Below are 25,495 nucleotides of genomic sequence, written 5' to 3'. Positions count from 1 at the left end.
CCAAAGAGACAATTGTCATCATCTGCCTTGGCCTCTTCCATGCTTAAGATCAGAATCTTTTTCAAAGACCAAAGTTAGCTTTTGGAAGGGCAGTTTCATTAAAATTGAGCTATTTTGCACTTGTTTGACAAAATTTTAAAGGATGAAAAGACATATTGGTTGAATTTTTTCCTTTTATCTTAGCATATTAAAACATTAAGATAAAATGTGAGAATTTTTTTTCAAATTTATCATTGAGGGTTTTTTTTGTTTTCTGATTCAGTACAAGATGACACGTAACCACTACTGAGCCAAAAAAGTTAAACACTTGAGAAGTAAATATTTTGTTTTCATTATTGAAAATGTCAGTATTTGTTTTAATTTTTTTTTATAGCTGAATTTCCAGTGAAATGGAAATATAATTTCTGAGTGTTTCCATTTGTAGTGAGCCAAAGAATGTTACCCTATAATGTCTGAAACCAGCTGATCTCCCTCTGAGCTAAAGTGTATATAGCTAAAACTAAACATTTCAAGGTATGAAGTGTGTGCCACACCCCTGTGGAAGTTTCTCCAATGATTTATAATCCTCATTACTTAAAAAGAATAAAATGTTCCTTTTCATCAGTTTAATGTTTCTAATTTCAATTTACAACAGCTGGGTCTGGTTACACCTTTTTCATCAAAAATGGAGATCCATCTCCCTCATTCTTCCAAACACAACTTGTACATTATTAAGTTATATGATTAAGTTATAAGTTAAGTAACCTTTTCTTATGCAAATTAGGAAAGCTGAATTTATTTTATTAGGTAGCTGGACTGCCAGTTACATTTGCAAAATTTATATACCTATTTTGATGTTAGTACCTAACTATATTCATCTGACTTTAAAGTACTTTGAGAGCTGGACACTTGGGTAAGAACACCATTAGGATCTAAAAATACTAATGAACTTTATCTGCTGACTTCTTACCATTGATGGTTATAAAATATGAAAAGAATAAAGCTAAGTCTTGTATATTGCTTCAGGTCTTTATGTTCCTTTACAGCAGTTGAAGATATAGTGATATTAATAATCAGCAATACTTCTTTTATAACACATCAGTGAAATAAAGGAATGAGTGAACAAGAGTGAATCCATAGCCTTAAACGTAAATAAACCTACAGAAGCCTACCTTAATTTTAAAAATCTAACTGAATTAAAGTTGGCTACACAGCTACTGTAGCTTTTAGAAAGTCTGGCACTGTGTTGTGAGACTTGGATCAGAGAACGTAGTCAAAAAGAGGAGCCTGATGTCTCTAATGCTTTAATACCAAGTGGTAAAATATCTCTTGAGAAGTTTAGGAGTGAGTGGATCTGCTAATTAGTCTTTTCTTGAAGCATGTTAGGATAAAGGATTAGCTTAATTCATAAAGCCCTAGCGAAAAAAAAGGCATCAGGTCAAAAGTGACTAACCAGGAGACATGCTTAGGGGGCTGTAACTGGCCTGAGAACTTAAGAGTTGAAGGAAGAAGCAGGAAAGTGTTTAGAAGATGTATGCATGCAATAGAAGAGAGCTTGCAAATTGAACATGTGTTAGTTTGCTTTAAGGCATGTAACAACAATGTAGAAATTATGGGACAAGAGTAAAAACACTGAAATGGTTTTGATTCTAGACTATAACAAATGCTGAAAAGGTACGTAAATGTTCTTGGATGAAAGGTACCATCTACATACATATAAAATAAATTGCAGAAATACAGCAATGTTTACTTTTACGAAATGTGTAATTACTCACATCTGTCTTTTGTTTGAGGACACAAATATCAGATTAATCTTCTGTATTAATCTTATCTTGTAAATGGTACATCAGGCATATACGTCTACTATGTGCTTATTCAAGTAATAATAACATCCTTATTCAGTAAGAATACAGGTAGCAACTCTGTAAATTGAATCACTGAAAAATTCTTAGATTCAGACTAAGGGTTCTGGATATGGGGTCTGATAAGCAATCTGATCCAGACCTATTCCCACTATTTCTAAAATGCCTTGCCTTCTTGGGAAATGACCAGCAAGTAAGATCAAAGTCTGCTTATACTTAGTCAGTCAATAGTTGTACTAGGACAGAATTTAACCCTGCCTGTCCTTTTTTCAGGTAGTAGAAACACGGCTTCATTCTCACCAACATTCTGAAAGGAACAAAGGCTCCACCTAACCTCAAAGAAGGAAAAACATGGGGAGAAAGCTGTTATCCATTCACAAAGAAACAGAAGAACTTGCTCTTTCCATCAAAGTGCACAGCTAATGTAAAATCTCCTGTAAAGAATGGCAGCTAATGAGAAGAAGAGATTTAGCTCTCCTAGGCCAAACTTGAAAAGGCTCAGCTAGAATATATGGATCTCAGTCAACCTCAACCAAGCTGCTCAGAGACATCAGATGAACGAATACAACTGTGTTCAGAATTAAATATGCTAACAGTACACTACAGTAAAAGGGAAATCTGGATACTTTTATTAATGTAGCTATCAAATGGATGAAAAGCAATGTCTGTAAGTCAAGGAAAGCTTAGGACATAAAAAGCAGATCAAGCACTTGGAAGGTTGTTGGACCACAGTTCAATCCTTGCCACAGAGCTGTACCCTTCTCTGTTCTATCAGAGACGAAATCTTGCAAGTGCTCTTCAGGCTTTGTTTCTGCTTAGATTTTAATGCTCTAAAATTAGAAGAATCCAGACCCAGCTCCTTCCATGCAAACAATAGCTGTGCTACAGAAAATCACCATTAGCTGTAAAAGAAATGGAAGGAATTGTTGCTTTGTGATAGACTATGCATTGAAGGTGTCTAGTAACTGACAAAAGATGTCTGCAGCTCACCACCTTCTAATAAAATGTTTGAAAGATCCATCATATTTTGTAGACAATGAAGCAAACAAAAAAAACCAATTACACAAAAAAACTATAATCACTAAGTACAAAATTACTTTTACTGAACACTGCACAGTAGTGGGCACCATGAAGCTGTTAATTCAACCTGAAATAAAAGCCTATTTTAATGTGCATCTAGTCTCCACATAGAATTTTGATCAACAAACTATCTCATCAAGGGCCTGAAGGATTTTTCTTTGTCCATGCTACTCATCTAATCACATGGTTTCAATAATCTGATACAGTTCTTCTATCACTTATAACATTTTTAAGCATCCTTCATTATGTTTTTCTTTTTCCCAAAAGCTATCAAAAATTATACCAGACAAAAATCTATTATCCATGGAGCACTTATATCTCACTCATTATAAAAGAAAAATGCAGAAATACATGTTTTCAGAATTAATTAATTCTGAAATGTATTGCCCATCAATCTGTCAAAAGATGTAACACACAGGGAAAATGAAGGTGCTTCAATTTACTCTGAGTTATATCTTGAATAAAGACATATGATTAGCCCCATGGACTCGTAAGAAAGAAACTCCACCTTGCAGTAACAAAAAATCCATCCTATATTACTTGATGAAAGTAGCAAGTGAGGATAAAAAATTAAGATAACACAGAAGACAAAGGGAAGATAACAAAGCAAGTAAGGACTGAAGAGTTGTGCTACAATCATTGCTCAGTGTAATGCACAAATAATAGTGCTGATCCTAAAACAAAATCTTCTGCAAATGCCTAGTGCTCAAATAATAATATACCTTTGTTTGCAATGCTTTATGATTAATCACTGTCAAGTTTTGAAGTGGAAAACATGCAGTAGGAATGAATCCTTTATTCTCTAGACTTCCAAAGAACTTTCTTGCTCTGCTATTTAAGAAGTTTGATCAGTAAAGCACATATACTTCTGCCAAGAGGAACAAGTATAGCTCTTCCAAACCTCCATAATAAAGGTTGGGAGTTTGCATTGAAATATTCAAGTCAAATGTGTGTTTTCAAATCCCAGAAGAGCTCAATATTTTGAATATTTTGAATTTTGATAGCAGCCAGAATACCACAACTTAGACTATTTTTCTGCATATGAGAAAGATCACAATTGGCCAAAGATGTACAAAGTTCTGCTGAATGTAATATTTGAAAAGGCAGTTTCATTAGGAATGTCTTTGCCACCATTTAGAAAGTTTCCAGATATGGAAAGATGGAAAAGCAGTAGGAAACAATTTTCAATAGGAAAAAGCAAGTGACAGCCCTAAAGAGCACAAACAACTTCTGCCCTCTCTTTTCTCTTTGTTTTCTGTACAGATGGACTGACTTATTTTAGAACACAGAGTAGCCAAAAAATGAAAATAAAAGGAATATGGGAGGGAAAAAAATGAGAGATGAACGGCAGAATAGCACTAGTGATAGCTTGTCTGAGGATAAATTTAACTCCAGTTAAAAAAATCAACATAATATATATATATACACACACCAGTTAAAGACACCCAAGCCCCTGTGTACAATAGCTCTCTACAAGAAGGAAGGACAAGTCAGGCACAGTGAACTTGCTATGCTCATGCATTTCCACACTGTGGCACGTGCCCATGAGGTATGCTAAACCCCATACCAGACATTTGTGTAGTCTGCGAGACATGCTCCAACTTCAGGCCTCAGATCTGGGCTCCCTGGGTCAATACTTAAGGATGTTAGTGTCCAAATACAATTCATCTGATTTTTTGTAAAATCATGAATTGATTACTAGCCTGGGCTAGCCCTTTTCACCAAGACAACTTTACTTTTTGATAAATAAACTAATTATTGGCAGGTTTTCCATATGAAGTAAACTGTGAGCATAGCAATCCTAGTGACCAAAGTCCATGCATTCTTCACCCACACTTTCACAACATTTTCCTTCCTTGTGAAACTTCTACTCACTTGCTTCAAGATTCATCTTTTGCATAGCAAAAAGCCACGAAGCATGAGATTACAGTTGGTAGGGAGCAGAGGAGCAGAAAAGGGACACTAAGGGTTTTCAGCTTCTCTGTTAGCCTTCTATCTCTGAGCCAATGTATACATTCCCAATATAGCATTACTCTCTAGAAACTCCCTCGAGATGAGAAAGCCCACAAAAAACCTACAGTGTTGCACAGAACCTATGTCTTTGTCCCATACCGTACCTCGCCCATGTCCCATGAGAAGGACACTGTCTTATGTGACAGGATTGCTTAGTCTTCTCACCATCATCACAGCTGCAGTCAAGCCCAAAAGAAATATGTCTGCCATGCACTCAAAGAGACTCCAGCAGCTGTAATGCTACAGAGGTGTTTGGAGTAAAATCCTATATGGAAAAAGGGCATGAAGAGTGCAAAACTATGTACAATATAATTAGTCATTGATCAGCTTCTCTGAGGCTGTCTGATTATTTGTTGGAAAATAATATACTTTTGTCCTAGCAATCACCTTTAACCATCTGTGTGGCTGGTAGATTCAGGTCAGCCCTTCAGAAGCTGAAATGCAATGCTGTCAGTGATAAAAGTCCAGAGGCAATCCCACATGGGACTTCCTAAATTGAATTCCTGCTCTCAGAGCATTACTATGCTTTCCTCCAAGTTGCATGTCTCAGATTGGCATTGCAAGCCAAGCACAACTTGGGCACAGTGAGTGCATGATTTAAAATCAAAGCCAGCAGATTCAGTCCATTTTTTAACAAGGCACAGTGAAATGATGCTTATGGCACTGGAGAATATACAGTCAGCCTAGGTCCCTTAAACAGAGGCAGTGAAATGAAACAGGCAAGGATCTATCAAAAACAAGCACAACACAAGGGCCTGTACATAGAGCTACCTGTCAGAGTTGTAAATTCTGAGAAACAATCAAGACCATGTCTTAAAAGATAACTTAGATTTCATTCTCACAGCTAGCCAGAAAGAAGCCCAGCTTCTCTGAAGTGCTAAATCTAGTGACTAGTGACTAGCAAGGGAGAAGGTAAGAAAATATTTTACATATACCAGTCTCCTGGTATTTTCGCATTGAGGACATTCTCACTATTTTCAGAACATCTGTAAAAATCTCTCTCCAAGTCTCCTCAGGTACTTCTGGCTACAAAGCCAGGATCATCCTTTCCAAGAATGAACCAGTACAATGGGACTTTGTTTTCTCAGTGAGAATATGACCAAAAAAAAGGTACCTTAATGTAAGGTTCAGTATGCAGATTTCCACCCAACTAAGAGATGGATAACTTTACTCTGTTGGAAAGGAAACCTGTTCATTACAGGAAAACAACATGTACACGGACAACTACAGTAGAGTTTGAACATAAATTAATCCCCTGGCTTGTTTCAAAGTAACTTCACAGAGAGATGAAAACTCTCACCAGCACTTCTCAGACCACGTACGAGCAACAAACACCTGCTTGTTGATAATTACTGAAGAAATATGAGGTAAGTTCAAAGAATAAATTATTTGTTGCATTTTGTTTGTCACTGAAGGGCCTAGGAAAAAGGCATATTATTATTCTTATTGAAGGCTAAAATGGACAAAATGCTTCCCTTCTAATAAAATTGTATGTTTGACAGGAAAGGATCCTTTCTGCATCTCCTCAGAAGGACTTTTTTCCATATTTTTATTTGGAATAGTCTTTTTTGTATTTCTTTTTTCTTTTTTTTTTTTTTCCCACACTTGTGGCTGAAAGCTCCCTGACAGCTGTCAGTTTAATTAAATCTTCCTAAGAGATCCCACTGGATTTCCAGTTGCAAAGGAATCTCTACAGAAGAACAGCCATTATGGATCTGACCATAGGTTCACCCAGCCTGATAGTCCCTTTTCTGGCTATGACTCATAATAGAAGAGTAGAAGAAGAGAGTAAACATATGTGCCGGCACGTCCCCGCCTTGAATAATCTCCAGCTCAACGTCTTTTTGAGAGAAGGTGCCTTTTTTCTCCTTAAAAACCCTTGATAGAGTTTTTCTCTATTAATACATCTAGTCCACTTGAACACAGGTAAAAGCTACATTAGATGCTCCGGAGGTTTCCTCAACTTCACTAAGTCTAAACTTCTCAGTACCTAAAGATCAATTTTCCTTTTTCTTTCTCCATGATTACAGTCTTAAGTTTGACCCTAATACCATAACAAAGTCTTTCAATGTTGCAGGTACTTTTCAGCTTTGTCTTCTAGCTAAGCTGGTGGTCCCATGCATCATATATACACAACACTTTTTCTCTCTTATGAACAGATCTGCAAGGTATATTTAAATACATTTCTATGGAGCTTCTTAGAATATTCAAGTATCTAAAACTGTAGGCATATTTTTATATCTCCATATGTGCATCTGCAGACTTTTTTCAGGGACCCCAGAAAACCGGCCAAGAAAAACAGCATATGCAAGAATCTGAATGTACAAGCATATATGTGCATCTCTAAAGGCTGCACGAAGGTCTTTTTGAAGTAACAAGTTCTTTAGTTTCTAGGACAACTTAAATAAAAAATCAGATATATTTGACAACCAATTTGGTGTTCTGGAATCAAGAGAACTGTATTTTTTTACGAATGATTCAAAATACTAATTACAGCCTGATCCCAGATATCTTTTCTTTGTGACATTAACAATGGCCTAACAGTTGAGCTTGTATTTACCTATTGAACCACTTCATATTATATATTCAAATATGGTGATTTCCTACATCTATTTCTGTTTGTAAGTATCACATAACTGTACTGTTTTAAGGTAGAGTTCTCATATAAGATGCTGAAGAAAACTTTTGCCGTACATCTAGAATAATTTTATTTATAACAATAAATTGAACAAGACAAAATTGGCTACTGATTTGAGTCCACCAATTTCATTAAGTTTGCTTCTAGAAGTCCTATTTCATACTGCATAGCTCCAACTGAAGTCACTGAAAGGGTTTCATTTTTCATAGTTTGGAATGTTCATTAGATATTTATATGAAAAATGAGAATGAACTATGCTACAGTAGATAGAACAAAAACAATTTCATAGGGCAGTAAACTCTCATACTCCAGGGTATAACGCAGCCAGTAATTTATAGGGTTAGAAAGAAGCTTTGCTCATGGACAAGTTATTTCGAAGAGAACACAACTAAATGTTAAGTACCTTCCTTCAAAGCATCCCTTCAGTTGGAAACTGGACAAAATATGGTGTCACAATTTCTTTTCCTGAGTCTTTGTGAAACCAGCTCCCTGCATGCCATCCTTTCTAGACTGATTTCCAGCTCTCTTTCTCAGTCCAGACTGCTCTCAGTATTGTTCATATAATGAGACATCAATTGCATCAGCTGATGATATTCTTCAGGATTTAAAAAGAATTTTCTAGCCATTTTACTTTATTCTATTTCCTACACCCTGTACATTTTAAGATATGAAATGACCATTTTTTTCAAGTGAACAAGGCAAATTCTCTGTATATTCCTTGCATACCATACATACCACCCTGAAATACACCTACGTTTGAAAGCATAAATTATCTTCTTCCCTCATGTGGACATGGTCTATTTCAGTTGTAATCCTGTAGCCAAAGCACAGATATGTGTAATATCTAAAACTGTATTGATCAAATTTATCCAAGGCTGGCATTAAATGAAGATAAAGAAAATCCTTTTTAAATATAGAAATAAAACATGTACAATTTTCTACCTTTAAATACGCTTCAGAAAAAACATTGGAAGAAGCAAAACCCTTCATCCACTGCAGCCACTGATCAAAGGTCTTTACAAAGCACCAGGATTAACTGTTTCCAAAGTGATCATTAGTCTGATGGTCCTTTTAATTCAAAGGTGTTTCTCATTTGCTTCAGTGCAATTTACCGTACATGTACATTATCATTTAGCATCATTACATCTTTTCATTACATCCAATCTATCAGTGAATGTATCTTACCAAATTCCTTGTCTACAACTTTCTTCCTCTTTGGGTTGCACCTTACTTCTGGTAAATAGCCTCAATCTCAAACAAGTGCTCAGATAAATCATCATAGGAAATTAATTAAAATAAAGGAAAGCAGAAAGTGATTTAAAGTTTTCACAATAATCTAAAGTGACTGTACACAGTAAGATAAGGGCCTTTCGATTAATACAAAGCAAACAGTAATCCAGATCTGGAGTGCAGCACAGTGAACTGTGAAGACTCAGCCACTGGAAGGAGAAATATCCACTCTTGTTGTCAATATCATATCTTAGAAAAGAAACCTAAACTGAATAAGTTTGTCGTTTTAAATGTAAAACTTAAGGCAGGGAATTTGTTCTCATTGCTTCCTTCCATCCAGCAACCATGTAGTGACAACTGCAGCTGGCTTTTACAGGTGAGTGGGCTGGAGGCAGGTGCCACTGCATATTGTGCCAACACCAAAAGAAACTGGTGTCAGCTCCTCCTGAAGAGACAAGCACAAATTTGACTTCCAGGAAGATAGGGCACAGGGGCAGCCAGGGGTTTCAGGAGTGACAACCATGCACTAATGTCCCTGACTCTAGTGAGGCACACGGCACGGTCTACAGCAACAGGGGACCTGCCTTGCAAACATCTCAAATCTATCCAAAGGCACAAAACCCACCTTGTTCAGGTGGGTCAAGGTCAGAGACTGTGCCTGCAGCCTTCTGTTTCCCTCTGCTGCCCCTTTCCCCAAAGCTGAGATTCCTCTGAGAGAAGGTATAAGAAAAGTTTGCTTTAACATGTCCCACAGCATAAACTGCTCGATAACTTAAAATAGGAAGATCTTCTGTGGCAGTTCATTAAGCTTTGCCTGCCTGCTAAGAGAAAATAATTGAATAAAAGCTGCACAAACACAGAAATATATATTTAATTAATTGTCATTCTTGCATGGCATTTAAGAGGACCGTGCTGTAACATGATAAGATTTCTGAAATATCCTTCTGTTTGAGATGATACCCACTTATTTTATAATAAGTAGTCTAGAGACTACTCACTACTTCATGGTATACAATGTGCAACTGAGCTCTCTGAAGTTAGGACCACATTCTACCATATGGACTTCAATCAAAAAGTCTGTTAAATAATAATAGAAAACATTTGTCACAGAGCTATATTTTAAAGAAAGGAGGTTCAAAGTAAGACCCTCTTCTTACTTTAAGTAAGTTCATTCTTTAGGTTCACTGTGGTTTAGAACAACTAATCACAATAGGTGAAAGGAATTCCCAGTATGATGACAAAGTATAAAGAAAAGTTATTTGGTTACTTTTTTGCTAAAAATCCAATATTGGCCTGCTGATATTAGGTGAAAGGGAAGCATAAGGACAGGTTTAGACATTTTGTATTTCTGAACTCATCGTTGGGACTGCATACACTTTCTTCAGTGTTTCTTTCACATTTACTTAGAGCACGATAAATATATCTATCCAAGTAACTATATCAACAGTAGGAGCTTATTTTATCTAAGATCAGGAGCCTTGTGTTATTATGTAGGTGGAAAGGCAGATAAGTTTCTCCTTCTTCCTTGAGATGAGTAGGTGTGTGGAAAAATGCCATATGAATCAAATTATCTTTGATTCATCATTATAACATTCACATCATGCAAAATGATTTGCATTTAGGAACTCATTTTTTACACCTGGATTCCTGGGAAGTATACAGTATACAAAAGACCATAAACCAAGGAGTCCACTGATTCAAGATCCAATTTATTGCATTTCCTCCACAATAATTTTTTGTATTAATATTTTAACAATAATTTGTTTACTCATTTTGTGGGCAAGGAAAACCAAAGCTCTTGATTACACAGAATGACCCACAGTATTTTCTTCTAGACCATGCGAGCACAAAATTAGGGACACATTGCACCATTTCTTCAGAAGTCCACAGTAGTGGTATTACCATAAATCTCAATCTGACTTCCTTATTTGATCTTTTCCTGGCATGTGAACATGCAGGCACTGGAAACATCTGTGGGATTCTGAATACATCTGAAGAATGTGTACATGAGTCCCCTGCTGAACAGGTCTTAAATCTGCAGCATTTATTGTTCAGGCCACTGTTTCTAGTTGACTTGCAGTGCAAGACGATTCCTGCAGAGGCTTTATTAAAGTCCAGATTCTGCAGTCTTGACATAAAAAAATGCAACTTCTCAGCTTCTTACACACAAAATATGTCTGCTAACAACACTCTATTTCATTCACTTGACTTGTAAAGCCAATTGGGAGAGTGATCTGTGGGGGAAGAAATAGTTTTGTAGTCTCATTTTAGAGACAAAACAGTTTTCCCAGACTTACCCCATCCCACCACAGAAACCACCTGAGCATTACAAAGTAGCGGGAAGATACTGGCGAATTGGGTTTCCAGATGCTTACTTATTCATACAGCAAATTCAGCTAAAGGTATTATTAGTTGTCTTTCTCCTCAGTTCATCTAACATGGGCCTTTCTGCTTCTTCACTCAGTGTTATCATTTCTAGGTGTGAATGCCTTTTGTGTCATGTGAAATTGATACCTTATCTCATTAACACACTACTTTTTTTTTCAGACTTCATTTTCTCTCTTGTCTAGAGCTAGTATTCTCTATTTTACTTTTTATTTTCTTTGTTGTTGCTGCTCTTACTCTGTAATGTGTTTTGGAATGTAGTTTACATGAAAGATGCTATACAAAAGGCTAAGGATAATCTAATTTCTTTCTACCAAAGAAAACAGAGTTCTCTACAGGCAAGAGTTATGTCTATTATTGTAGTCATTCAGGGAGGCTAGATGATGAAAAAGTCAGAATATCTAGGGAGGGTGTATTCTGCATTACCGCTGTTCTGTAAAGGCAGAGGGAATGCAATGGGAAATACTGTTTTGTTTGCGGTCATTAATTTCTGCATTGAGAAAGAAGTAACACTGAGCAGATGCACCTTTTTACTGAACAGAAGTGTTTTCTCTTCGTAATTAATTGGGGACTTATTCAGAGCTGGCTTAGCAATACAAAATTGACCTTTGAAGATCAAAGCGATAAGCCATATGGGGCTAAATCCTGCCTCTTATGCATGCAAAACTCTCACCCATTTCAGATGAGTTTGCATCAGGATTTAGAAAAGTGATCATAATATACCATAAAAAAACAGCCCCTGGGACAGTTTAATCTGTACAACCAGAACTTTCATGTTCATTTTATTTTCTTCCTCCTCCCCTCCAGTGCCTGCCCCTCCCTCTTTTCTGGGTCTCTTCTGGGAAAGTTTTAACCCCACCCCCATCTTCCTCAATCATCCCATTTTGCTTTAGCACAGTTGGCAAGCTTCTTGTAACACACACAAAATCTTGGGAGCGAGAATACTAGCACTGCATAATTTAAGAGAGCCTCCTCATTACACTGACTCTTCATTTCAACTGTTTGAAATTCTCCTGCACCTTAGGGCATATGTAGAATCCAAACCAGGATCCAACTGTGCTTGTATTATATTACTATTTATTGAATGAAGCATTTTAATATCAACATCTGGAGGGCTAAACTAATAATTCAGAATCAAGCAAACATTTTTATTCCAAAATACCTTACAAATTACACTGACTATATAGTTTTGTATTGCATGTTTATAGTTTGTATTAAAAATACTACAATAATAGTATCTCTGCTGTCATAAGGATTGTTTTATCAATTTTTTCCCCAGAAATACTTCTTCAATTTAAAATAAGCCCTGCTGGTATCAGAAGATGAACGTTGTAAGACCTCAACATCACCACCAACAGCCGAAAGTATATCAGAGATTTTATGTGTTCAGTGTATTATACTCCCTTCTCACTACCACAGTTGCATTTTATGGTGATTAGCTAGCTAGGCACAGAATACAGTCTGTAGTCATTCTAGTCATTAAAAAGAAGTCTAAACAAATTCTAGTTTTCTGACATTGTCATAACAGCCAAATGACACAGGTACAAGATGTTCACAGTGTCCTACTAACTCTTGAAAACTCACGATTACTGCACGTCAACCACACGCACTGAGGGCTGCTGCACCAATCACACTCTAAGTAGGGAAGAAGAAGTTGTTTAAGTTTCAGGCATTTTTTAGACAGTATGGGAATACACCCTGGATGCTGTCAATCAACATAGTTCCTGGATCATCAATACATCTATGTTTGGTAACACAGTTGTGAATATAACATTTTTAGCCTTGTCACTGATGGAAATAAGAATAATGGAATCTTACTCTATGCCATCTCGTAATTGGCTAACAGACTGAAAATGTTCAATAATATTTATCGAGACGTTTTTAAATTACGAGATGGGAAGACTAGACATAGTTGTAGTTCACCTGGAAAAAACTCCAAATATTGTGATAAGGAGAAACAAAAATCCTTATAAAAGATCTGCCAGAAAAGTTTGATAAGATCTTATGCCTTCATTGACATCAAAGTCAATATAAAGATGCAAATCCACAGGAAAATAATCTTCATAAGTTCCACTATTTATGGAAATGTGCCACAGCCTCTCAATGGTTTGTACTGAGCAAAGCTTTTTAAGTGTTCACTAATCTCAGGTTCTTCTTACTTTAAGACATCTTTCTGAATGTTGAAAGTGTAGGCAGCTAAAAACCACTACTCAAACTCCTAATCAGTGACCTTAGAAAGTCAGATACATTGAGGCAATAAACATAAAACCAGCTACTAAACTATATTCAAATTTTGTACCCTGTTATGCTTTTAGGTTACATATTTTAAAAAAGCTAATACATTAAAGTCAAATAAAAAAGGCTTCTCAAGGGTGAGACGCACCAACGCTGCAATTGACTGCACTCTATGAAATGGTAAAATACCTACCTACAAAAGAGTGGAGCTGTGAGGATCTCTAAATTAATGGTTTTGAAGTACCTCAGATATCTCTGTCTACATAAATTCTGCATAACAGTTCCATAAAAATACTCGGGATAAAGTTCTACACTGAATTAAACCTCCCAAATTCACTCCTACTACAGTCATCTGGTTCTTTCAGCAGCAACAGAAAAAAATACAGAAAAAAGAGAAAAGGGCTATTGAAAATAAACTAGAATTTTAACACAAGAAGAGATGGATAGACACAGACTATGAACATGTTTAGGCTGGAAATCAGAAGCTTCTTAACTAGTTGTGAAATAGAGAATATTATTTCAGTAGGTGCAGAGAGAGTAGTAAAGCCCAGAGGTTTTAAGAAAGACCTAAGTCAGTTTATAAATGGGATCATACATCCTGATCGCCCTAACCAGTGTCCGGTATTTTTTCAGTCATATACACTTATGGAGTTGAGAGACATTCTCAGAGCTCAAGTCAGAAGTATAAGTGATAAGAGAGAACCACAGTACTTCACTGCAGACCCAGGAGGACGTGTGATGCTGCAAGCAAACGAAGGCCATGCTCCTGGCTATGAGGCTGGGCTGTGACCTGGATTCAGTTCGCTGCTCTGTTATTCATCTCTCATGTTTCCTCAAGCACGTCACTGTCCCAGAAGCTTTTAATCTGTGACGAAGGAAATACTGAACACCATTAGAGATAGGTACAAGCATCAATAACATATGGATCTTAGATACCAAGGTAACAAAGATCACATAAGTACCTTTACAGGGTGCTTTTAATCCAAAAATCTCAATTTTTATGGGCATAGGCTCCTCAGCGCTGTTACCACACCTAGCTGGCATTTGCATTTCAGTCCAGGTGACAGAAGCACTGCTAAGAGGGCACAGTCTGGCAAGCGAGGTAGCTCGCAGAGAGCAGGAGGCAGCCAGGGATGACGCAGTGCCCGTGGTCCTGCTGCCTACTGAGACCAGGCTGGAGCCTTGGACTGCACTGCAGCTGCTGCACCGGGGGGAAAGGGAGTGTGTGTGTGTGATAGGGGAAGGGGTCAGGCTGGGGGGCAGACTTGGACCCCTCTGAGCACAAGGAATTTCTGTCCTCTACCTCCCACACACCCAGCTAGAGAAACACACCTGTCTCTCTGAGTCTTCCCCCTCAGCCTCCTGGTTCACCTCCACCCTTCGCTCCTGACCATGCCAGCAGCAGCAGGGCTTTGGCCAGGCCCTCTCTCTCATCTCCAATGGAACAAAATTCAGTTTCACCTGCTCTGCTGGGAGGCACTGAGCTGGTGCCGGCTGCTACATCAAACGATGACTCTGCCACTGTCACCATCACAGCTGCTTTGTAGTACAGGGGCTGGCACTCTGGCAGCGTACTGCATATCTGCTAGTTCGGTACTGCCTGGCGGATGCTTTGTGGTGACTGCATCCCCAGAAGAAAGCACTGGGATTAATATGCAGCTTATCTGCATTTAAGAGTCAGTCAAAATATCAAAAAGCTATGTATAAAATTGTATCTCTGTTGCTACCTAAAGGAGTCTGTTTTTCCTATGAACACTGATTTTGTAGTACCTTATACAATTAGGATTCTTTTATGCATATTTTGTAGCTGAAGTCATACATCCAGCTTGTTAGCCTAAAATTCACAGATTGCCTCCAGTGTTAAACTTCCCCTTTTAACAGTACACTCAGATTTCTGTTTATAGAAAGTGAAATAAAACCATAGCTCCCTGTGGGGCATTTCAGAGGATGAATCTAAATAAGCCAAAGGCAGTATATTAAAGACCAGATCTTTATTACAAAAGCTTATAAATTCACAGTAAGTGGCAAGAAAGGAAGGCCACAGAAAATTCAAGAAAATAGACTAAATTCAATAAATATGCTTTATTGATGGGTTAGTGGAGAGTAGACAGCACTGCAGAAGCTACAGCTTAGAAGACAGATCACTATCTGGGCTAATAACAGTTCACACCCATATCTGGCTTGAATTCTAATATTCCCATACGGAAACCAGGGCTAACACAAATAATCAGAAAATCAATATAGGATTTGGACTCTAAGCCCAAACCTGCCAAAAGGTCAAGAGAATGGAAGGGCTCAGCTCTAATTAGGAGTTGAGTATCTCATTTACATCCACAGCTTCTGCATGTGCATAATGACAAAAAATGAAGGAAGCAAATTTTTTGCACACTGACTCACTGGATTGTTTTATTTGAAACATATCCTGCTTCAGAGCTTGTTAAAGTAATTCTCACCATAGGACCTCCGTGCCTTTACAGAACTGAAGTTCAAGTTTGTTAAATGCTATGTGATCCCATGGCATGAGTATTTCAGAATCCTTTAGCCTTAAATTAATAGAGTTGAGGGAATTCATCATGATGCACAACTGGTCATTTTAGGGGGCTTTTATCTCGTAAGGTTTTTATGATTTTTATTGGTTTGTTTTGGGTTTTTGAGGGGATTGGTAGGAGTTTTTGCTTAATCACTTGGGCCACATCAATGTTTTTGTTTTGCTTAAGTAAGCAATTCTTTTGTGATACAAAATTCTGACTAAATTCTTTAATCAGCTTTTGCTCAGAAACTGTTTATTTCTATCTGCATTACAAATTCAGGATTTAAACAATCTATCAACACAGCATAATGCAGCAAGTGATCTTGTCAGTTTGTCCTTTCCTCTCAGGGATGCAGCACAGCTACTGTATTCTGTACTTCTGAAGAAAGGAAATAATAGGATTAGAAAAACATCGAGGACAAGGGGATGTCAAACAAAAGAAAAGCATGCTGCAGTTCTAAAGCATTCTCATCTAGTATTGGGAATTGTAATCCATTTGTGCTAAAGACTTTGCCTCTGCTCATTATACCAAAAAACATAAAAGACTTATATACTTTGATACTGTAGTTTGGCCTATAGGGAACTGTAATTAAAACACATTTGAGTGTGCTAGTTTTGGCTGGGGTAGAGTTAATTTTCTTCTTAGTAGCTAGTATGGGGCTATGTGTTGGATTTGTGCTGAAAACAGTGCTGATAACACAGGGATGTTTTAGTTACTGCTGAGCAGTGCTTACACAGAGTCAAGGCCTTTTCTGGCTCTCACCCCACCCCACCAGGGAGTAGGCTGGGGGTGCACAAGAAGCTGGGAGGAGACACAGTTGGGACAGCTGACCCCAACTGACCAAAGGGATATTCCATACCACATGGCACCATGCTCAGCAATAAAACTAGGTGGAAAGTTGGCCAGAGGACCACTGTTTGGGGACTGGGCAGGCATCGGTTGGTTGGTGGTGAGTAATTATCTCCATTTGCATCACTTGTCTTTCTTGGGTTTTACTTGTCTCTGTTATTTTCCTTTTCATTAAATTTTATTATTATTTTTATTTTATTTCAGTTATTAAACTGTTCTTATCTCGACCCACTAGTTTTCTCACCTTTACCCTTCCAAATTGCTTCCCCCTATCCTGCTAGGGTGGGGAGTGAGCGAGCAGCTGTGTGCTGCTTAGTTGCTGGCTGGGGTTAAACCATAACAGAGTAAATTACATTTTAGTCATTATTAAGCCACCTAAAGTACAGTCAGCCACAAAAACATAGCATTATCTAAGGATTACAATGTGTGAGACAGACAGCAATCAAATAACCTTAAAAGTCCAGTGCTTACTTAGCATATCAAAAATTAATAATATATAATGCCCAACTATTTTAGAAAAATGATTCTATACATCTATGAAGGAAATGCAAAAATGTGGGCCAAATGTAAGCACTTGCAGCTGATGTGCAGAAGGTAACTCAGTTCATTATTCAAATAAATACCCTTTGTTATATAGCACAGAACTCCAAGCAAACCCTCTAAATCCAAATACCTAAAGCCTTCCTTTGTATCATCATTAGACACCTTTATTAAAAAAAGAAACGCCATTTAAGTAAGTCACAGTAACATCAGATATACCGTATAACTTTCAAAGAGAAACTTTGTGGTTTATTTTCTTGGTCTTCAGAGATACAAATCAGGGTTTTTTTCCATGTACTTCTTATTGCCTCAGCTTCAGGTACCAGGCTAAATAAGCGTTCACTTAAGACTTGGTTCTGTTGAATTAGGATGGTATTGAGAAGAGTGACCTTCTCTGCATATTAAAGTTTACATAAGAAAGGTGAAAAAATGTTTGTGACCTTGTAAAAGGCCATGCTTTCCATTTAAATAAAGCAGCAAGCAAGCACAGAGCATCCTTAAGGGTGTTAGGGTTGTGTGCTAATCACTTTCAAGTCTGTAACTGTGAGTGAATATCATTTGACTATTGCTCAGGAAATCACATAAAAGACGAAACCTACCTCTACTGATTATATGCCAATTCTAAAAGGAATATCAAAGCCATGTTTGAAACTCAGCATTAAGGCTTAGGGTATTTTCTGCTATAAAGACCAAACCAAAAATAGTAAAACTAAAACCAAACCAAACCAAAACAAACCATACCTCCTCCCACCCCCCGAAAAGAAACAATCACAACTGAAAACAAAAAAAACCAACCACTTTTTGCTCACAACATGTTTTGTTGTACCTGGAACAAGTGAGCTGCAAGTCTCAGAGAAGAGGACTGTTGGAATTTCGAACACAGTAAAAGTGAGACTGTGAGACCCAAGATATCCATCTCTCTCACATCTAGATCAACGTAATTTAGATGAGAATTAATTGTTTTGGAAATGAGTTGAACTCAAAGCAGAATGGGAGCAATTTGACATTCCCCATTGCTGCAGATAACAAAGCCAACTGATGTTTACAGAAATTGTACTTATTGTTCTCACAGTACCTTTCTTGGCCAATTCTTGTGTGCAAAGACCATAACAATATAATATAATAACACCAACCTGCTTTAGGCCCCTGTATTCCTCAGTGCACATTCAAACAAGGCTTATGCACTTTTGCCCAGATGCATATGCATTTTTATGTATTGAGGTATGCAGAGAAAAAGTCGAAATCAAAGCCTCCTCTCTCCCAGGTGAATCACAGAGCTACAGGGTCACTCTCCCACCCCACTGAACTTAGTTATTCGTGAGGAGGTACAGGATGTTCATCCTATCAGAAAATACTACTCAAGCAAGGTAAAGATATCAGTGAGTACTTTGGAAAATGCAGCTGGAAAGTACTATAAATGCCCATCTGCTCTCTGCAGAAAGCAGGATGTTGAGATGTGGAGATAACAGAAATGTTCACAGAGAAATACAAGTTTTTGAATCTTTCTGACCCACTTGGCTGCTAGTGTATCTATAAACTAAAACACTAAAAGTAGTCATCAAAAATTTTCAGTTGCGAAATGTTGTCATATCGCTACAATCAAATGAAAGATTGGTTTAGCAGTAGCATTATTTTCAGCCATCTAACAAATCATAAAATCATTGTGTGACACCTAGTATTTCACAAGATCCCTCAGTGTGGCATTATTCCTTACTCTTACATAAAATAGCAAAAATCATGAAGAGTCCATAAAGCTCTACTTTTCAGAGCCATCCAAGCACACAGCAGCTGTAGTTCCACTGACCAGTTCTCTCACAGGTCTGTTTGAGCTCTGCTTCATAGGACTTCCACCAGACTGCTCCCTCCTGGAGTATTTCTAGGGCCCACCTAGCAGCATTTGACTGAGAACTAGATCCCCTAATCTCCCTGCTTGTGTCCCTGTGCTAACCTTACAGATTGTCTCTTCACTCCACCAGCCTAGTCCTCTCCCCAGCCTGCATGCCAGAGAGGCAGGAGAACTATTCCTCAACCTAACTATGTCACACTGGAAGTATTCAACACCTACAGATTAAAGCAAATTTGTTCACTACTAAAGCATGAAAAATATGTGGTTCTAGACATAGGTAAGTCTTGCAAACATGCAGAGTTTGACATCCTTTGAAGCTGTACCTTAAGTGCCATCATGACATTACAGTGCTTCTTGAGAGTTACTTCTGAACCCGGGAGTCTTTTCAGTCCAGCTCACCTTAGCAAGACCAACAGCTAAGCCATATACACAGAGGTTACTCAGTGCCAAAGTTCTGCACATCAGTTCCTCTCTTTTTACCTGCTGTGTTTAGTGCCAGGCTTTTCAAGTGATGCTGTGAGACTGTCTATATATAAAAAATTTGGCCTCTTATTCTGTGTTTAGCCATATTCCACCCTCTTCCTGCAAGTGGACAAAGTATATTCATTTTTGGTCAAAGCACAGTCATTAGATTTTAAGTATTGTCCTGAGGCTGAAGGGTATGTGTTGGAAACCTTGTCAGTAAATGTAGATAAATATTATCAAGAAGTATTCACAATACAGCAATTTTCATAACTACAGAATAACTCTGTAATATTGATTGGAATCCATGTATCATATGCAAGTTCCCCTAACCATCACATGTACCTACTGATGTCTCTTTGAGCTGCTGCAAGGACAGGCAGCATCTGCAGTTGTTGCGAAATGTGCATTTATATAACAATACAAATGTATCTACTCTAATTTTAGCATCGGCCAGCAGGGGAAAATGTTTGCAGCTAAAATACAAAGTTTGAAATTTTTCTAAACAATTTATTCATACTTACTGTACCACCAATCATGCTCACACATGAATAGAACCCAAAGGATTTTCCTGTTAATTTGTTCAGCATATATTTAGAATTTTAAATATCTTCAATTACAGCTTAGCCAATTTTCTACATTTCTTCTGATTGTTCTGCCCCTGCCCTTTAAATGATGAGACATCTCTCTGCTGTGACTTCAGTATAGACTATTTCCTTTCACTATTAATAATCCCATTGAGAAATATGAAGCAGCCTGGCAAGATTAGTTTAAGCTTTATTATTTTCCTAATTTCCCAGAACTGAGTATTTCCCTAGTTACTACAAGGATAAATTGTATTTACCACTGCTCTTGTCAATTCAAAAATATTTTCACATTCAGAAATATTTGCATGCTATCTGATTTACTACACAGTAGCAGAATAAAGTGGCAGAGGAGGATGGAGTATCCTTAAAGATGGACAGTAAACTCCTTGCTTTTTCATTCCTTCAGTTTATATTATGTTTGGCTTTGTGGTTGTTTTTTTTTTATTTTAACCGGTTGCCATGTGAACTGGCAATACAGCATACAGCTTTCTATACCTGTTAATGTCTTCCCATTTTGAGAAGAGATAGGCAGTTTTTAATGTATCTTTCTCTGAGAACAGATTGTGTTGCAGACTAGAACTCATGCAAAAGAATTCAAAGTATCATAAGCAATTTAGCAAAACTGCAACTTCCACCAGGCAGATCTGCCAATACGCTTTAATTTGGGAACAAAACTACTGACTTTACTATTACTCCAAATATAAAATCATCCCTAATAGTACTAACAGCAAGTGCTAACAATGGAATAGCTCTTGAATATTAGGATTTGGTTATTCATCTGAATTTCCTAAGAATTGAGCGTTTATGAATGAAGAACTTCTATAGTAGACAACCTCTGTACAATCCACATTATCTTGTAACTCAAGAATAAAGTAAAATGCATGGGAGTATAAAAGTGTTTGCAATGGAGATAGAGGAAGGAAAAAAGAAAATGTTCCTTACAAGAAAACAACACTTAGATTTAATGCCAAAAAACCCCCAAGATTGTTAAATATGATGGGAAGGAACTCTTACATTCCAGCCATATGCTGAGACTAATCTTTTCTAGAAAAACTGCATTCAATACAAGTGTATCTGGAGAAGAGCACTTAGCTGGGTACAAGTCACAGACACTTGTACTCGATTTGTAAGGGGAGGAAATGGAAGAACAAGAGGGAGAGGAAAAGCTATATTAAGAAGTCAAATTGCAGGAGCCCTTTGACTGCTATTACAAACTGAAGAAAATCTTCAATACTGAAAACTTGCCATTTATCTCTTATTTACATGGAAAGCACATGCTTCTTTTTATCTGAAATACTTACAGTAATGACAGGAGCTGGGACTAGACAGATAAACACAATATGTCTGGTTATCAAGAAATTTAGATTTCTTATCTAAATTTGGGTTTGAAGTTGATATTTGCCTACTGTGAGCAGATAGTGCATCTGCTCAGTGAAACTTATGTTCCCATCATTTTTACTGCTAATAGCAGTGCTGAAATAACATTTTCATGTGGCCCAATTTTTCAGGAAGCAGTCATTCCTAATGGGGATGTAGTCCAGTTACTGAATCCTCCCAAAAGCACTGATTATAAAGCCCACAAGTTTATAATGCTGAAGTCCAACAAGAGGCTAGACACAAACCCATAAAATTCACTAAAAGGTTTTAAGCCCAAATTGTTCTGAATGACACATTTGAGCTAAACAAACAGGCATTCTGTGATGCAACTGTTCTCATAAAATTTCCAGGAAGGACTGCCTCTTGCTGTATTTTTAATCAGACTTGTTAAATACAGCAGCTGTATACATCTGCTTCTCTCTATGCGAGTCTGATCTGAAAGTAGGTGATTGGGAGTGGCCATGCTTATTTATGAGCTTTATTTAATTTTTCAAGAGTTCTGGAAGCATGTGTGAATTTTAACAGGAGACCAAATGGTCCTTTGAACAGCTGTGCTGTGTAATGGAAAACAGCAAAGCTTCTGTCTTGCTTCACCAGCTAAGTCAAAAAGTCAGGGAAAATAGAAAGCCATGACTCTAGACATGCAAGGAAGATATAAAGTCATCTCTGGTTTTGTTTTCAGGGTATTCTGTCATATAATTTATTGGTGTCATTATAGGCTAGCATACCTAACACACACCTCTGCTTTGATCACAATATTAATTCTGGCACTTGTCTTGAAGTCCCCATATGGATACTCATGCCACCCAGTGCAGTACTTTTGAAAGCAAATGCACAAGGAATGCAAACATAGCAATTCAAGCTTAATCCTGTCATTCATTAAAAAAATATATCTTTTCTCACTCTGCTACGTGTCCATCTCACTCTCTCTCTTATTTACATAAAACTCCCACTGATTACACAGACGATGGTAATTAAACTAAATCATTCTATGGGAGTGCTGCCAAAGACAGATAAACCCCGGTCCTGCTGTACATGTGTCATAAAATGGGTATATCAACTGAAGTGCCTGATATTGAACACAGAGATTATCTTACTTCAACATACGCACATACTCTTACATTTCTGAATCATAAGGCCACAGTTTATCTACTGATCTACAAGCAGATACTTTGCTGTGGGATAACATTCATTAAGACTGCTAGAAAAGTGTCTATACATATCTCAAGTTTTTACTCATTTGTTCTTTTAACACCACTGAGTTATACATAAAAAAAGATGTAGGCAACGTCAACACATTTGTCATTCCTTAAGAGTTATCACATCTCTATTCCTAATCCATGAACAAAACATACTGATTCTTTAAATAATTAGAGTTTTACTCCTTATTTTGAGGATGCATTCTTCACAAATAGTTGAATGCCACAAGGTCTGTGAAGGCGCAAGTTGAGATCGACGGGAGGACTGACTACTTACCCCTCATATTTTGAATGCAAAACCATTCTGCCAGATGCTCATGTCGTTAAGGTAACATTGTGCCTCTGAAACTAGTTGGTTTATATTTTAATGGTACCCTACTGCTTGGCTTCCTATCTCACATTTGCTGAATCAACACTGTCACAAAACAGCAAAGCCTGCCTGACATAGTGATGTTTCAATACATGATGATTCACCATGACAGGACACTGAAAGCCCTGTGGCATGTGCAGAAAAGCTTTAAATAGTACATAGTTGTTAACTTATTTTAATTAAAAAGGCAAATGCACAAGAGAGAAGAAAACAGTCTTTCTGTATCACAATCCCTTTTATTTGCTTCACTTACAAGCACAGGACTGTTTTGGTTCCAGTAACAAATTCTATTTTAAAAGAATGTTTTCTTACCCACTTCCATATTTTCCTTTCTTTTCTGCATAGCATATCTAAAGGCACAAAGCTACTGGCTGAAAATACTACAGAGAATCACTAAATATAGAACAGCATGAAAATATGTTGAATATATTTGTCAGCACTGTATTAAAACAGAGCTGCCCAGCAGAAAGGTTTCCCACATTGCTAATAGATACTGGCTTTATCACCTTTCCCAAGGTGAGAGCACCCACACAGGTATCATAATCAGTGACATTTTTGCAAATTGGTTCAGGATATTTTATTTATTTTTTCCTCCATAAAATGCATGCTGAAACTGTGCTAATGAAGGTTACACAACTTTTTATATTATATTATTAGCAGAAATTCATTATTTCATTTGAAACTACAGAGGTCTGAATCTTTCTTGTTTGAAGTGTTGCCAGCACAGCTGCAGAGTGCATCTCAGATTAATGGGAGCCACGACAAACAGAATGAGTTACCTCAGTGCAAACTTTTCATCAAATATGCACAGCAGGTAAACAATTGCAAACTTCCATATTTTCTCTGCACTGTGAAGTCATTGCAGATGACATTATGTTGTTATGTAGCAAGGGACATCAAAGCAGTATGTCACATCAGCAGAAAACTGAGAAATAGCACAAGAAATATTTTCACAAACTATTTTCAGCCGTTCCCAGGAAAACTACTGTGAAGCTACATGGTAGAGCTAAAAAATTACAGCAGCTTGGAGGCTTACTAATCCATGATATAAAAACGGACCAATGTTCTTTAATGATCAGCCTTTCAGCTTTACAACAGCTCTGCAGAACAGAAGGTCTGTAGAATTCCCTATCAAAAAAAGGAGTTTTGCTAATGATACAACTCCGTCATTGATCCTTTTTTCTTCAAAAACATCTGTGAGATTCGTGGTGCTACCTGAAAATCTCACATCCAGAGCAAAAGTGGAAGAAACCATCCCTTTCTCAGACTTTAAAATAAGCTCGTTACTTTTTATTCCTTACAGGTAACAGAAGTTCCACTGTGCATGCCAAGTTGTGATGAGAAGCGTTACCACATATGTTTTAACACCATGACTGCAAGTGAAAGCAACTCTTGGAATCCAGATTTAATCTACTCTGTGCTACCAATTGCTGCTTCTTTAAAGCCTCTTCCAGACACTGGCAGAGTTAAATGGCTGCCTCCAACGTGTTCTACAGCCTACGAACAACTGAGGAGCAGTGCAGGGTAATCCTGTTACGGGTATGTTTCAAATAACTACAAAGTAGTTTGTACATCCCCAGTGCCAAAAATCTCAACTATGCTCACTTCAGAAATGACAAATTTTTCATGTTGATTTTGGTAAAAATACTTCTCCATTGGGAATATATAATGAAAGAGAACTTGATGGGGGTGGTAGTAGAACATTTGAACAACATCTCAACAATAAACAAGTACAGGTATATTCTTTTATTAACAAATGTGGAGATCATGACTGGTTTGTTTTCTTAACATTGGCTACTTATTGGATCCACATATTTAGCTGTTGTAATAACCAGAAAAAAAAAAAAAAAACAAAAAAAAAGTCCAAATTCTCTTTCCCTTGATGACTACACATTTGTACCGATTCTCCCCTCTTTCCAGCAAATTACTTGGGTCAAGTATAAGATACTCTTAATAGCATTTGTTATCATGCAGGCTTCTGACAGACAGCAGTATCTTATGTTTCCACTGACATTCCTTATCATTAAATGGCCATGTAAGTCTCCTGGTTTTAGCAGATATCTTGACTACTGTTCTTTTCTTCTCACATTTAAGTCAATAATTCTCCAGTCAAATTAGTCATACTTAAAAAGCTTACACCTATCTTCTAATTCACAATAATAAGTAACAGAGGAAATGCAATGTTCTATGAAATATCTTGCACAAAAAACAGGGATATGTTCTGTACACCCATGGTATAAAGGGCACAAAGTAATGAGATTAAATTGCAGCAAGACAGATTCAGGTTAGAAACAGGAAAAGCATCCATAGAA

The 25,495-nt window shown here is 37.3% G+C and overlaps 1 protein-coding gene across 5 annotated transcripts in view; it reads right to left on the bottom strand.

Annotated features, from left to right (window-relative positions):
* The window catches only part of GRM8 (glutamate metabotropic receptor 8), a 356,584-nt gene that overhangs the window by 207,153 nt on the left and 123,936 nt on the right, over positions 1 to 25,495 (bottom strand). The window contains exon 1 of one of the 5 annotated variants that reach the window (XM_074870106.1): positions 14,134 to 14,203. The exons of the other annotated variants lie outside the window; for them this stretch is intronic. The gene's annotated coding sequence lies outside the window, so the exon portion shown is untranslated. Of the gene's footprint in view, positions 1 to 14,133; positions 14,204 to 25,495 lie in introns of those variants that run through there. 5 annotated transcript variants of the gene reach the window in all.

This window comes from Strix uralensis, chromosome 5, assembly GCF_047716275.1.
Source record: "Strix uralensis isolate ZFMK-TIS-50842 chromosome 5, bStrUra1, whole genome shotgun sequence".
NCBI classification, from domain to species: domain Eukaryota; kingdom Metazoa; phylum Chordata; class Aves; order Strigiformes; family Strigidae; genus Strix; species Strix uralensis.
This window is presented reverse-complemented; position numbering and strand designations above follow the sequence as displayed.